This window comes from Macrobrachium rosenbergii, chromosome 27, assembly GCF_040412425.1.
Source record: "Macrobrachium rosenbergii isolate ZJJX-2024 chromosome 27, ASM4041242v1, whole genome shotgun sequence".
Taxonomy (NCBI): Eukaryota; Metazoa; Arthropoda; class Malacostraca; order Decapoda; family Palaemonidae; genus Macrobrachium; species Macrobrachium rosenbergii.
Genome location: NC_089767.1, coordinates 30,182,009 through 30,197,008, shown reverse-complemented (window position 1 = coordinate 30,197,008; position 15,000 = coordinate 30,182,009). Strand labels below are relative to the sequence as shown.

Below are 15,000 nucleotides of genomic sequence, written 5' to 3'. Positions count from 1 at the left end.
AGCGATTAAAGGTTTTATGATTAAGCAGAGCGTGTGGTAAGATATGTGGACGGGAGAGTGACCTTTTTATTGCTTGCATTATGTATCTCATTCACATTCGGCATCCCCACTTCACTACCTTAAGGTAGAGTTGGCTCAACAATATCCTACACTCCAACCTTACAGAGTCCATACTTAGCCTATCCTAGAACTCTCCTCTTCTCCCACCCTACCATCAACCTTTAAGTTTACCTCCAAATCTTCACTCTCCCGAATCACACTGAGTTTACGACGCATTTTCTTATCGCACATCTTTGCACCAACATCTGGCCTCCTTATCCCATGTCTCTAACCATAGGTACTAAACAGCCTTGAAGATGTAACATGCTCTTGCCATAGCCCCATTTCCACACCTAACTGTCACCTTTTTTTTTTTCCTAAAAATATCAGATGTACGGTCAGGTTCTTTTACTCAAGCTGACTGCGACAGCAGTTGTAGTAAGCAGCACAATACCTGGACACAGGATTGTGACTCCACTAGGAAAGAAATGACCCTATGGAAGCGTAGGTGGGATTGTAGGAAGGGGTCATTGAGTTAACTTTCATTTATGAAAATTAAGTTGTTTAGCACAAACAAAAAAAACAAAGGTTGAAACTGAGGAGATGAATCTTCGGTGTACATATGATATGAAAAGTACTGAAAGTTTGAGAAATGTGGAGATTCTTATAAGGGGAGAAATGTCAGCATAGATGAAAGGAACATTCAGAGGGTCATGAGATGTCTTGGTCATGTGGAAAGAGTGGAGGACTATATATATATATATATATATATATATATATATATATATATATATATATATATATATATATATATATATATATATATATATATATATATATATCATTGCTTGCAGTTTTTCTGTCAGCCCTTGCTGATTTGTTTACACTCCCTTCCTTAAAATAAGCCTTTTTTTATCACTTTAACCAAACAGAAAAGGAGGTTTTTGAGTTTTCAGGGAAAGTTTATTTCTTTCACACCGTTTTCAAACTTTCCCTGAGAACGGTGTGAAAGGAACAAACTTCCCCTGAGAACTCAAAATCCTCCTTTTTGAGTTTGTTTCTTTCACACCGTTTTCAAATACCATTTCATCAAAGAGATTATTACTGCGCCTTGATGCACCGTCCAGCTCCTTTGCCTGTGTCCAGTGCAGCTGCGAGGTTTCCCTCCCGTTACACCACTGCGACCTTTTACTCTCAATTTTCCTATCATCGCTGAATGACCTTATATGTCCCAGCGCTTTGCCTTTAGCCTAAATTCTATGCTCTCTCTATCTCTCTCTTACCTGCGTCCAGTTCTCAGAATGTTTATTTAAAACTGACTGGCTTAACAAACCATTGCGGTTATTCACCTCAGGTCTATAATGAGAAATACAGAAGAAGAAGAAGGAGAAAAATGCCTAATTCTGGGAGGTTGCAACAGATCTGACTCATCAGCACGAGATGAATTCATTCCAAAAGGTTTGTGGTGTAGGGAAAGGAACAGTAACCGAGGTGAGTGGTTAGGCGCATGCTCATCTGCGCATATTCCCACGCAGAAAGGAAGTGCCTTCAGTGCACCTCGCATGGTGCACTTTAGGCATTACATAAGGTTCTTTGCAGCGTCCCTTCGGCCCCTAGCTGCAACCTCTTTCGTTCCTTTTACACTACCTCCTCCGTTCATTTCTCTTTCTTCAGTCCGACTTTCCACCCTCTCTAACAATTGTTTCATAGCGCAACTGCTTTGAGGTTTTCCTTCTGTTACACCTTTCAACCCTTACCTTCAATTTCCCTTTCAGCACTGAATGACCCCCCGTCATAGGTCATAAGAAACTCATATTGATTGAGTTCGGTCTACGGTACTTTGAGAGATACCCTAGTGGAATTTCTCTCAGAATCGTAGGTTGTGGAGCAGATTCCCAATTAGTTCCTCCAGCCGTTTATTAAGTTGCCGGCTATGACAAGGTTTGATTAGATGCATAGGGATGAGCTTACAGTGTTGCAGAAATAGAATACTGGCTTTTTTCCAAGCAGGAAGTCATGTTATTAACTGATCACAATACCCTGCACTCTCATGATGAGTGAATGAAAATTGATTCTGATTTAACTAGTACAGAGGTGATTCATACGAACAGTAAAGATAATCTGATGAATATATAAAAATAAGATAAAACACCGATGATAAAGCCGTGGATAGGCACAAAAATAATTAATATTATTGGAGGCGTCTCTTGTTGCACTTTCATCCTTGAAACTTTTAAGAATCAGGCTTCTCTCAGTGGCTGCTTCCAAAAGAGTGAAGTCATTTTATGTGCATTCGATTGCTAAGATAATGCCATACCGGCCTCCCAAACTAATATAAAGATGACGAATAAATCAGTGGCTAGTGCCTTGTGCGTTAGTTATGCAGATAGCGCGTGAATTGTAACTGTTGCTTATTTAAAGTTAATATATCTGCCACTCCTTTCGTTGTTGGAAACTCTCACTTTATTATTAAATAACCTTATATGATTTTACACACACACACACACACACACACACACTACACACACACACACACATATATATATATATATATATATATATATATATATATATATATATATATATATATATCCATCCATATACCTCGTATTTATCAACATAAGCCGTTTTCCGTAAAAGGGGTTGTGAGCAGTAAAGAACGGACGATATCACTGCAACATTCACATTTAAAATGCTGAATCATGGAGGAAACCCCTGTGCATAAAACTTCCACGGCTCTTGTCGAACCTTCCTACACACGCTATACGATTCACCTGCGTCGTGCACGCATTCTCTCATGTGGCAAGAGGGTTAATTTCTTTGTAAACAAACAAAAAATTATTACCCGGCTGCCATTCTACTCTCAACAGTTTTTTCCACTTCTAGTCCGGTGTGCGAGGCTGCTCGAGATTTTATCTTATCTTTCCGCTGGAATCACGCGCGGAAGGCCATAGTACAGAACCAGTTCCTTATCTCGCTTGAATCATCCCCCCAAAACCCTTGCTAGGCCGTGCTATCGCTACATGACATCCTCAACCGCTTATAATAACCCTTATCTAATCGGAAACAAATATGCGATAGAATCGGAATGTTCTCCTCGGTTGACGAAGAGCCGGGATGTTTCACCCCCTTGTAGCATTGTATTCGATCATGTTAGACTAATAGGATCACCTCCCTGCCATCCACCTTTCATTCAACTCACTTCCCTTTCGTTAACGCTTTAACCCTAAACTGTCGCCTTCTTCCTTCTTACATTATTCCATTTCTTCGGGCCCTCTGCAGACATCTCTTCTTTCTCCAGCATAAGGCCATATCCCTTAAAATGTGAAGGCCTCAAATAAAAAAAAATAAAAAAAAACTGAGTCACCAGTTATAGACACTTTCATCCTCTATCTGCTGAATTAAGGATGAGTCTCCTGTACGAAAAAAAAGACAAAAAAATGTATATTAAATTGTTAAGACTAGGTCTCTTAGTCTATCATTTCTCTAAGACTAAATTTGGCGTTTTTAGTTTGAATGGGCTTTTAAAACCTTGTTTTCATTTCAAACATATTGTGTCAGGAATGCAACAAGGAACATCATAGTAATTTTCGTGCGTGCACGTTTTTCGAAAATTTATGTTAATATACTGTTTCATGTCATTATCACACCAGGTGACGTTTATAGGGATATTAAGGATACAAGATTTGTGAGAAAATTTGCATACAAACATTCCGTGTCGCAGGTGAAAATAATGTCTCTAGCTGTGCAGGTGCAAATACCCAAGGTTAATTTTCAAAGACAATTCGTGAGGAATGGGTTTAATGTTACAAAGGAGAAGGAGCGAGAGAAAAGACAGTTGTCCCTTATCGCAGTCACCGAAACCCGCATGGCCATGCATCTTTAAATCTCATCAGATATAATATGTCGTGAAGAACTTGGTCTAATTTCCCAGTGGTGTAATTTGTATGTGGTTATCAAAGGCATAATCTGGAATTCCATAAAGTTCGGATTTAAATGCCCGTCGTTGTGACGTCACATCTTTTGTGCGCTTGCGCGAACGAGAAGCTTTATCGACCGTATTTGAAATAAATACACTTAATTATGTTGTGCAGCACCTTGTAGGAATATTGATTCACTCTGTGGAATAATTCTCCATTCATTACACTGGTGCGTTTTTTATTGTACCATTTTTGTTGTAGTGGGATATAAAATAAATGAGATTAATTTTGCCAGCCAAAGGTTGCAACTCGCCAGTATGAATGCCGGTTGTCGTTTTACCGGGATACTTATTTAATTTTACGTGATCGTTGGTTTGCATAATTTCTTTGAAGTCATTCCAGTTGCTTTGTAATGAGGAAGTGCAATGACAAATATTTTTATGCCATATAATATACAAAAAGATATTGTGTACTTAGCAACTCGACGGTTGTCAGACAAGTCACGGGAGAATTCTGGATTGTCGTGTCAGTAACGCCAGGGCGGCCTTGCTAGGTGGTAGGTGTACGTCGAAGTTAGGCCATCCTATATGACTGTTCGCCCTTCTTTAAACCTCCTGTCAGTTTCTTTTGAGAATAGTGAATGCTGGCCATTTTGCCGCGTAGCAGAGGCACCCTCGAAAGCATACGGAATCCCTTCTAAATTATGCTACGAAAAGGATAACATTAGTGTGTTTCCCCAGCGCTAACAAGTGACTGTTTTCGTGCGAGAGTCGGCAGCAGTGCTGTCTAGACCAGGAGCTTCGGTGGGGGAAATATAACTCATTCAGTTATCCTATTTTTGGATGATGCAATAGCTCAGCAAGAGGTATGTTGGAGTTTCGTTTTTCCGCTTTTCTTGGGTGAATGTGTTAAGAGGTTTAGTTGGCTTCAGGGACTGCAAACGTGTGGTATTGGGCTGTCAAGTAAGCTGGTGTTTCCTTCGGGGGGTATATTTCTTAATGTGATTCCGGGACTGGGTTGATTCTGGTGTGTTCGTAAACGTTTTGCCTTCTACTGGAGGGACGCAGGTCTTGACCTAGGTTATGGTGAAGCGGTTTGGTGTAGTGGGGGCTACGGTTGTGTATGAGGTAATTTTTAATAATAGTCTTGTTGATTGTATTGGTCTAGAGTGGACGTTGTGTGATAATGATACCTGAAATATGACTGCTGCCAGTTGATTGTTTGCCCCACAGTTATAGATTTTCTGAGAGCCACATCCGGAACCTAGAGTAATAAATAAAGTAACATTAACATTAAGGCTTTGCAGATATCATTTGCCTTTGCCGTCAGAAATTGAGTAATGTCAATATTTTTTAAATGAAACGTTTCCAAGAGTAGGTTTGTGGGTTAAGTCGGGGAATACACATGCCCATTGCATATGAGATAGAGTAGTACTTTAACATTTAAACATCTGCCCCGTTATGCTCTTATCGATGAACAGTAAAATCTTAGCATTTTTGCCGCCTTCTTAAGGATCACCACACGTACACGCACACACACACACACACACAATGAATTCAATAGGTAGAAGCGTTTTCAAGTGTCGTTTATGTGACGAGCGTATATTGAATACTAGGCAACTCGTTAAAGTTGAACTTGCGTTTGTTGAGGCGTCAAACGCTGCCCAGCGTCTTTTTGTTCTTTTACGTCAAGGTTTTAGTTGTTCCTCCTTTAACTCTTCAGTTCAAGTTGTCGTTTTTGTGGTCTCAAATTGCCTAATCATTTCTGGTGTATTTTAACGTGTATGTTAGGGAATATAATGTTTGTCACAACTACAACGACTTATTTTCTGTGATTCATAACTGAATTTTGATATAATATTGTTCAATGAAGGATCATTCGCATAATTTTTTGTAATTTTTTTTAATTACAGCGACGCATGATTGGTTGTGTTAGGGCTAAGCTCCTTTGCGAGCTCCGTTGTAACCTTTGTTGTAACGTGAAGGGAATGTTCATTTTTCCATGTTGTACTTGTTTTATGACGTCATAGAAGAATCTTTAGCAGCAATTTCGCAGATGCTAGTAGCGGCACTGTTTACTATTACTGTTAACTCTTCCACACATACACTATATATTTATGCGAGTATATATATATATATATATATATATATATATATATATATATATATGTGTGTGTGTGTGTGTGTGTGTGTGTGTGTGTGTGTGTGTGTGTATATATATATATACTATATATATAGTAGATATGTGTATGAACATTTGTATATAAAATTATCCAGTCAGTAAGGGGAACTTTATTCCCTCCAGCCCTCAACCCTACCTCGGGTATCGGGCGGTTAACAGTAGAAATGATCTTCAACCATAACTTATACTTAATTCAGTAGATCAGAAGCGTCTGAAATTCTCTCCCACACCAACCTCCCGGGAGGCCGAGTTGTGTCTGGTCTCGGGTTTGAGTTTTAGATTTTTTTTTTATTATGGTTCCCAAAATGGGTTATCACAGGGTTTACTTCTTCTACTGTACCTCCTTTCCTATTCTCTTTCTTCCATCTTACTGTCTACCCTCTCTTAACAATTGATTCACAGTGCAACTGCGAGGTTTTTCTCCTGTTACACTTTCAAACCTTTTACTGTCAATTTCCTTTTCAGTGCTAAATGACCTCATATGTCCCAGTGCTTGGCCTTCGGCCTAAATTCTATATTCAATTCTATCAGAGGGTTTACTTTAAGAAAGTATTTTCTTGTTATACTTACTAGAAATATCCCAAAACTCTTGAGTTTATTGTATGCCCTTAGTGACTGTGAGCTCTCTGGAGGACCATTAACATAGTGTATTGTACTGTAGTTCAGGCGTTCAGCATCACCTTCCGGTTGTGTCATTCTTATGCACGGGGAAAATCTTTGCCACCCTTTGTAGTAGGTAGGTTGTTTCAGGTCCCACTTGTAGTTACCGTAAGTGGGATGACAGCTGTTTATTTCTCTACCTTTTGATTATGCAGTACACTGGCACTCGTACTATGGACCTCCACTGTATTATATCCCATCACTTTCATTGTCTAAGGACACGATTTCAAAATTCTCTCTTTCCAATCTGTAGGGTCAAGTAGTTTTATTTATTTCTGCACTATGGATTTCCAGCTATGCTTTTACCTTCATAGTCAAGAAAGGCTCACTACTACCTTGTGTAGTGAACTTTTCTCATTATGTCTACAGCATATCCTAAGGATCTTTGGTTTCTGTCCAGATATGTCAACAACATGTATATGTTAAAGGCAGTTCTTGTGTTGTTAGTTACTAACAATGATGTTGATGCAATTCTATGCCTTAATAATTTGCCTTCAAGTCAATGCCTTCGGGAGGTACGGAGATGATTAATAAAGCGTAGCCTTGAAAGAACATATTTTTTAGCAGTTTTCGGATAGCCTACCGTAAGCAAAATGTTGAATGCACATTTTGAATGAATTTTAAGAACGAATGCTCAGTTATTCTTGGCTGCTCTTAGATTAGATAAGCCCTTGAAGCAATATAAGACACACCTTTATTTGTTGACGTTGGTAATCCAGGCTTTACGACGTCAAATTTATTTTTCAGTCTGTTCGTTTGATTATGATAAAGAAGTTGAATCTGAATCATAAGAAGTCTTAGTCAAGTGAATGAAATTGAAATAACTTGATTTATGTCTTATCATAAGGCCGAAGATCGAAACTCGGACGCGGAAGAGATTGGTGCTTGTTAGACTCGCCTTGCTGTATAACTCCTTCAGAGTTGTCGTTTTATACTACTGTTCCCCAAAGTTGTTTTTAATGGTATTTTCGTTTATTTAGGACATCAGGTCTTAGAGCCACTATTTTGGTTATCGCTTTTCAACGAACGAAGCTCTTGAAACCACTTGATCAGGAAGAAAATTCTGTTTGCATCAGTCTCTTCTTCGGTTAGTCAAGTGTCCAGATAATGTCTCGAGTTACTTCGAGTATCGAATGGCTAGTTAGTTGTTTACCTACTAGACCTATATTTCGAAACGAAGTTCTTTTGTTTTTGGAGGCCTTTTTTTGGCGAAATCATTAACTAGAAATACTTGTTTATATAAAATTGTTTAAATCACTGTACTTTAAGAATATGCCAGAATTTTCATTCCTTGACATTCAGTCATCGATTTGTATCTCATGTGAAAGTTCTGTAATGCGAGTTTTTTCATATCTATTTTTTCATTTTAGAATCAGTTTGGCGAATGTTTGATCTATTGTTTACTGTTAGGGCTGGAGGTTCTTCGTATCCAAAATTAAAATTTTATTGCGGATATTCTAGTCTTTTCAGTGTTTATACTTGTTTAGATGATCAGTTAGATGACGAGTAAAGAAATGAAAGGGGTTTTTAATAGACCTACCCTCCCTCTTTAAGAAAACTGGAGAGTCCTTTTGTATACACGGAAATCGAGAACAGTTCTATAGTTAGAAGACAAAAGGAGAATGCTGAAACTGCTTATCAGCCCCATTTAAAATTTTTTTTTTAATTATAATATTCCTAGTGCAAGGTATTTTCGTAAAATTCTCTTTGTTCGAAAGTTTTTAAAAGAATATTGTGTAAACTTGGTATTACATCTTTTTGTGACAATGAATGTTTAATTTGTTGACTTTTCGGCTAACCTTTACTGTGCTAAATAACCTATTCTTGTGACTTCGACTGGTTGTAACTTTTTTCTTATTTTTGTTTTTTTATAGTACACCGTTTAGATATTTTACGTATTAGATATTTTACGTATTTTGAGATATTCATTCGTAAAGCTTTTTATGCTTGAAATGATTTACTCCTTGTTCTCTTTCGAAGTGTGTTTTTATTTTAGATATTTTACATAGTATATGTATATATATATATATATATATATATATATATATATATATATATATATATTATATATATGTAAAATATCTAAAATAAAAACATATATATAAATAAAACAATAGTAAATAATTTGTCATAAAAATCTTTTGTATGAATATCTGTACTAAAAAAATAGAAAAGCAAGATTTGTATATATATATATATATATATATATATATATATATATGTATGTATGTATGTTTGTATGAATATGTATAATATAAAACACATTAAACACACATGTATATATGTATATATATATATATATATATATATATATATATATATATATATATATATATATATATATATATATATATATATATATCCTTGTCCTCATATATATCCCCAAGTCTTTTCAAGAATTTGAAGATAATATCCTACAATTGTTGTCAGTATGAATCTATCCTCTACCTTCAGTTGTGCTATAGTTAGCAAAAATTTTCAAGATATACCAAGGATGTTTTTATCATACCAGTCATAAGTGCCCGAGTACATATGCTCTTGCCCAATATGTGTCCTGTAATGATTACCGTGCACTTTGCGTGCATGTACGTATGTCTCTATCTATAACTTATATCTTTTTTCTCAGTAATATTCTTTTATCTGCTTTCTTTGTGCATTAATTAGCTTAAGATTTTAGATAAGATATTTAACAGGATTATTATATCATATCAGATATAAATATCTAAGTACGTATCCTTCAGCGCAGTACGTGCCATGTAATGATTACCGTGCACTTGACGTGCTTTTACGTACGTATGTATGTATGTACGTATGTATGTCTACCTGCGTATAACGTTTAGCTGTTGTCAGAAATATTATTTTATCTGCTTTATTTGTCCCATAATTAGCACAGCATTTCAGATAATCAGCTATTCTATCATCAGGTATAAATGTCTAAGTACGTGTAATGATGGCCGTGCACTTTGCGTGCACGTGCGTATGTACGTATATCAGCCTAAAACGTATAGCCTAGCTGTTCTTGTTAGTGATATTCTATTATCTGCCTTATTTGTGCACGAATTAGCATAGTATATCAGATAATAGAGAATATTCAACAGGATATTTTAGATATAAATGTAAGTACGCTTACTGAAGCGCAGTATGTGGAATGTAATGATGACGTGCATGTACGTATGTACGTACGTGTATCGATGTAGCGTGCTTGTACGTATGTTTATATGTGCGTATTTCTCCGTGACGTGCATGTATGTATGTACGTACGTGCATCTATGTTGCGTACTTGTACGTATGTATAGATGTACGTATATCTCCGTAACGTGCATGTATGTACGTACGTACGTGTATCTATGTAGCGTGCATGTACGTACGTATATATGTACGTATATCTCCGTAACGTGCATGTACGTATGCACGTATATCAGCGGAAAACGTATACCCGTGTAATTACCGTCACAGTTTCTCCGTTCGTGCGAGAGATTATGCCGAGGTCAGGCACTGAATTGATTCCTTCCCCCCCCCCCTTCCTCTTCCCTGGTACAGTCGCAGCAAAAGTACTAATAATAATAAGCCGCCTTCCCGAAGCAGTGCAACTCTTGTGCCAGGTAAAGTGGGGTGGGGGTGGGATGGGGGGATTGTTAAGTCACACCTGTGTGTCTGCATTCGCCTCTGTTGTCGCTTCGTTTTCTGGATCAGGCACGCCACCGTGCTTGCACGCACGTATATACTACTTGCACGAAGTTTTATCGCAGATTCTCTCTCTCTCTCTCTCTCTCTCTCTCTCTCTCTCTCTCTCTCTCTCTCTCTCTCTCATATATCTGATTATCTGCTGTCGCGCCCACACAATCGCTTTTATTGCGCTGATACTCTTACCTGTTCTCTCTCTCTCTCTCTCTCTCTCTCATATCTGATTATCTGCCTGTCGCGCCCACACAATCGCTATTATTGTACTGATACTCTCTCTCTCTCTCTCTCTCTCTCTCTCTCTCTCTCTCTCTCTCTCTCTCTCTCTCTCTCTCTCTCTATATCTGATTATCTGCCTGTCGCGCCCACACAATCGCTATTATTGTGCTGATACGCTCTCTCTCTCTCTCTCTCTCTCTCTCTCTCTCTCTCTCTCTCTCTCTCTCTCTCTCATATCTGATTATCTGCCTGTCGCGCCCACACAATCGCTGTTATTGTACTGATACTCTTACCTGCTCTCTCTCTCTCTCTCTCTCTCTCTCTCTCTCTCTCTCTCTCTCTCTCTCTCTCTCTCTCTATATATATATATCTGCCTATCGCGCCCACACAATCGCTATTATTGTACTGATACTCTATACCTGCTTATCTCTCTCTCTCTCTCTCTCTCTCTCTCTCTCTCTCTCTCTCTCTCTCTCTCTCATATCTGATTATCTGCCTGCCCAACACAATCGCTGTTATTGTACTGGTACCCATACCCTCATTATCTCTCTCTCTCTCTCTCTCTCTCTCTCTCTCTCTCTCTCTCTAATTATCTCTCTCTTCTCATACGTTATCATGACTATAGCGCCAACACAGTCGCTCTTAAGTGTACCTGGTACCCCATCCCTCATTATCATAGACTCCCCTCTTACTGTCGTAGCGCACCGATATTAATTATCAAGACTCTTATCATATGTTATCGGCAAGCACAAATTTGCCGCCGATTGGCTGCGCCGGCGAAACGGCATTGTTGCCGTTTGTCTGAATTTTCGGTGCTTCATTGTGTTCCGCCTTGGGATAAATTGTCGTTCATTTTTCAGTGCTGAGACGTATTTGCCTTGCTATTTGCTCGTGTCACTGATTATCAGCATCACTGTAATCAGCACAGTCTCCTTTTGTGTTCCACCTTTGAATATATTGAAGCTCATTTTTCAATCCTGATTTCCATTACTGTTTACTCATATCATTCATTATTATCATCATCATCATCATTATGATCAGTACAGTACGTCATCATCATTATAATCAGTAGTGTCCTTTTGTGTTCCACCTTTGAATAAATTGAAATTCATTTTTCAGTCCTGATTTCCATTACTATTTCCTCATTATCGTCACCATTATTAGTTGTTTCTTCTTTGGGTATTATTTCTTGGCACATCTCCCAATGCCACCTGAAACAGAGGCGTTAGTAGTTTAGTAGAAACTGCTACTTTGTCCTTGAGAAACTTAAAAGATTGGTGAATCTGGTAAAACTGCCGTCAGCAGTACAATCTACAGTATCTGAAAGCTATTTTATCAGAGAGACTCCTAAATAATACAAAATTGTTGCTGCATAGCTGATTGTTGTGAAAACTCAACTACAGAGTGTCTAAGATTGTTTTTACAACGTACAACGTTATGTTTGCTAAATATGTACTTGACTGAGTGGTACAACTCTCGGCTCACGTTTGGTAGGTCCATGGTTCTCTGACTTATTGCTTCACTAAATCCATAGATATTGAACGTTTGTGGAGACAACGCTCGATTTTCTGCCCAAGATGTAATATGTCAGTCCTGCCTAAAGAATATAATACTGTTCACTTATATTCAAAACTCTTAATAGTTCTTACTCGTTCTTCTGTATTAAAAATTACAATACTTCTCTACTGGGTCTGCTTGAAGCTTCTTCACTTAGCCTACATATTAAAACTTCTGATATTCAAAGCTCTTATTAGTTCTTATTGGTTCTTCTGTATTAAGAATTACAGTACTTCTCTACTGAGTCTGTTTGAAGCTTCTTCACTTACATATTAAAACTTCTGATAATTCTTAGTCATTCTTCTGGAAGTGACACGTCTCTATTGATTTTGTTATCAGCTTTTTACAGGTCCGTGTAGTCTAAACCATGTTAACTATTTCCCTCGACTTTCAGACTTCCCACAGAACTATTTCATAAAAAAATTGGTTCTCAACCCCCTTCCTTGTCTAAACCTACTCTTTATCAGTAGTCCCGTCACCAGTTTTACTTTATCAGCCGTACACTTTCACTGGTGTACTTAAGTGACCTTGTCTAAACCCCTATAGCTATTACTCTCAATTATTCGCCTGTTCCCAATGAATGTGACAGTAACTTTCATGTAGTTTTTTCTCAAGTCACCCACTGTAAAGGGAAATGGTTGAATATTGAAGATATATGTATATATATACATTATATATATTATATATATATATATATTATATATATTTATATATATATATTATATATATTTATATATATATATATATATATATATATATATATATAAAGTTCAATTATTATATTTTCCAAATACACGTTCAGTAAGACCTTGGTAGTCCAGTATCTATTAGACAGGATAACTGCTTAATCCGACTCGATTTTAGATACCAGGAGTGTTTTTCTGGATAAATTACAAAAAATATGAACGTTGAAAGAAATAGTTTCAATCACACTATTTGATAAAAAGCATTTTAAAGTGAACTAAAAGTATAACTATAAATCAAGCAATTTAATATTCTATGTAAAACTTAAAAGTAGTTGAAATCACCTTGCAATTTGTTACTCATACAGCATTTTACTTTTGGCGTTTATTGAATAACATAATGCATGAACTGCAGATTGAAAAAAATTGCCAAAAGTATTTAAATACGGTTTTAGCAAACTATACAGTTCACATCGCGGTAAAGTTTAATAAGATAGCCATAAGCCACAGTGTTTGATAATATGGAGTTAAATGAATCTTGGTGGCTTGGGCGATTGGGAAATGCATAAGCCACAGTGTTTGATAATATGGAGTTAAATGAATCTTGGTGGCTTGGGCGATTGGGAAATGAATCTGGGTGGCTTGGGCAATTTGGAATTGAATCTTGGTGGCTTGGGCGATTGGGAAATGAATCTTGGTGGCTTGGGCAATTGGGAAATGAATCTTGGTGGCTTGGGCAATTGGGAAATGAATCTTGGTGGCTTGGGCCAGTGCATTTCCCAAAAACTTAAATCTTGAGGTTTTGTATTTTAGTTTTGTCGATGGAGTGCTGATAGAATGATGCAGTTGTGATGTTATCGTTGGACGTAGGCTATAGCTATTGGGGTCTGGCCCCCGTGTATAATCCGGATTAGAGGTCTTGCTGTATTTATGATTGCCACAGACTTCTTAACTCCAATAATGGATATTCCCAGAGAAATCTTGGGATTTACTGCCTCTGTCACGTTCATTCTGAATAAAAAATGAGCCCATTGGTTAGTTGGTTTCTTCGTCGGTTGCTTCATACACCTACACTGATGCCTCATCTCCAGTGAACTCCCCCCCGCTGCATACTGTGCCCAACTCATTTCTGTGTGCTCATTTCCGTCTTGCACGTGCTCATGAGCTTGTGCAAGTTGTTGCTTTAGAGCTCTGATGCCACTGTTACTTCTACAGGGTATCCTATATAAGATCTCCCCCCCCCCTTCTTTCTTTCGAAAATGCAAGGGTAGGCTATATGCAGTGTAAAATAGACAGTCGTTTGTTTTCACCACGCCATCGTAACTCACTGATATATCAATTCCCCTTTGCTAACATTTTTAACATAACACCACCTTACCAACACTAAAAATATACTTCGTAAACTTTTCACTGACCGCTCTTCACTTACATGAAGGTTGCGGTCACGTTTGTGTTTTATTAGGAACTGATTCAGTTGTTACTGCAAGGCATTTAAGCTCGGACAGTGCCAGAAGAATGTGGTGTCCATTATTACTTCATGGTCCGTGGTGAGTCATTTGTGCATTAAAGGATGTCGGTTACAGTCAGTGTGTGTTTGTGTATAATTCAAATTTCTCTCCGGTGTTGTCTGTGCTGTGGCTTTGATGGATTTTATCTCTGATTATCAAACGGTATGATTACGCGGTTGGTTTATCTTATCGTAATTCCGGATTGTATTCGTCTGGTTGCTCTCTCTCTCTCTCTCTCTCTCTCTCTCTCTCTCTCTCTCTCTCTCTCTCTCTCTCTCTCTCTCTCTCTCACAGAAAACCCGGACCCAGATCTTGCCTTCGTCTCAGAAACAGATCCTGAGAAACCACTTGATTAAATGGAAGGAGTTGCAAACACCACCAAATATTATTGTCTTATAACTTAGCCATCTCGGTTTCCTCCTCCTATCCATTCCCATTTCCCTCCTCAATTCCAGGTTTTTCTTGCCGTGATTCCCATCCTTTTTACCCATTTAAAGTCCTAATGTTTTTATACCTAGGAAAGTGTATCTATACTTACGTCAGTGTTTTGCT

At 37.8% G+C, this 15,000-nt stretch overlaps 1 protein-coding gene across 2 annotated transcripts in view; it reads left to right on the top strand.

Annotated features, from left to right (window-relative positions):
• The window catches only part of GlcT (ceramide glucosyltransferase), a 154,812-nt gene that overhangs the window by 789 nt on the left and 139,023 nt on the right, over positions 1 to 15,000 (top strand). The window contains exon 1 of one of the 2 annotated variants that reach the window (XM_067129199.1): positions 4,450 to 4,824. The exons of the other annotated variant lie outside the window; for it this stretch is intronic. The gene's annotated coding sequence lies outside the window, so the exon portion shown is untranslated. Of the gene's footprint in view, positions 1 to 4,449; positions 4,825 to 15,000 lie in introns of those variants that run through there. 2 annotated transcript variants of the gene reach the window in all.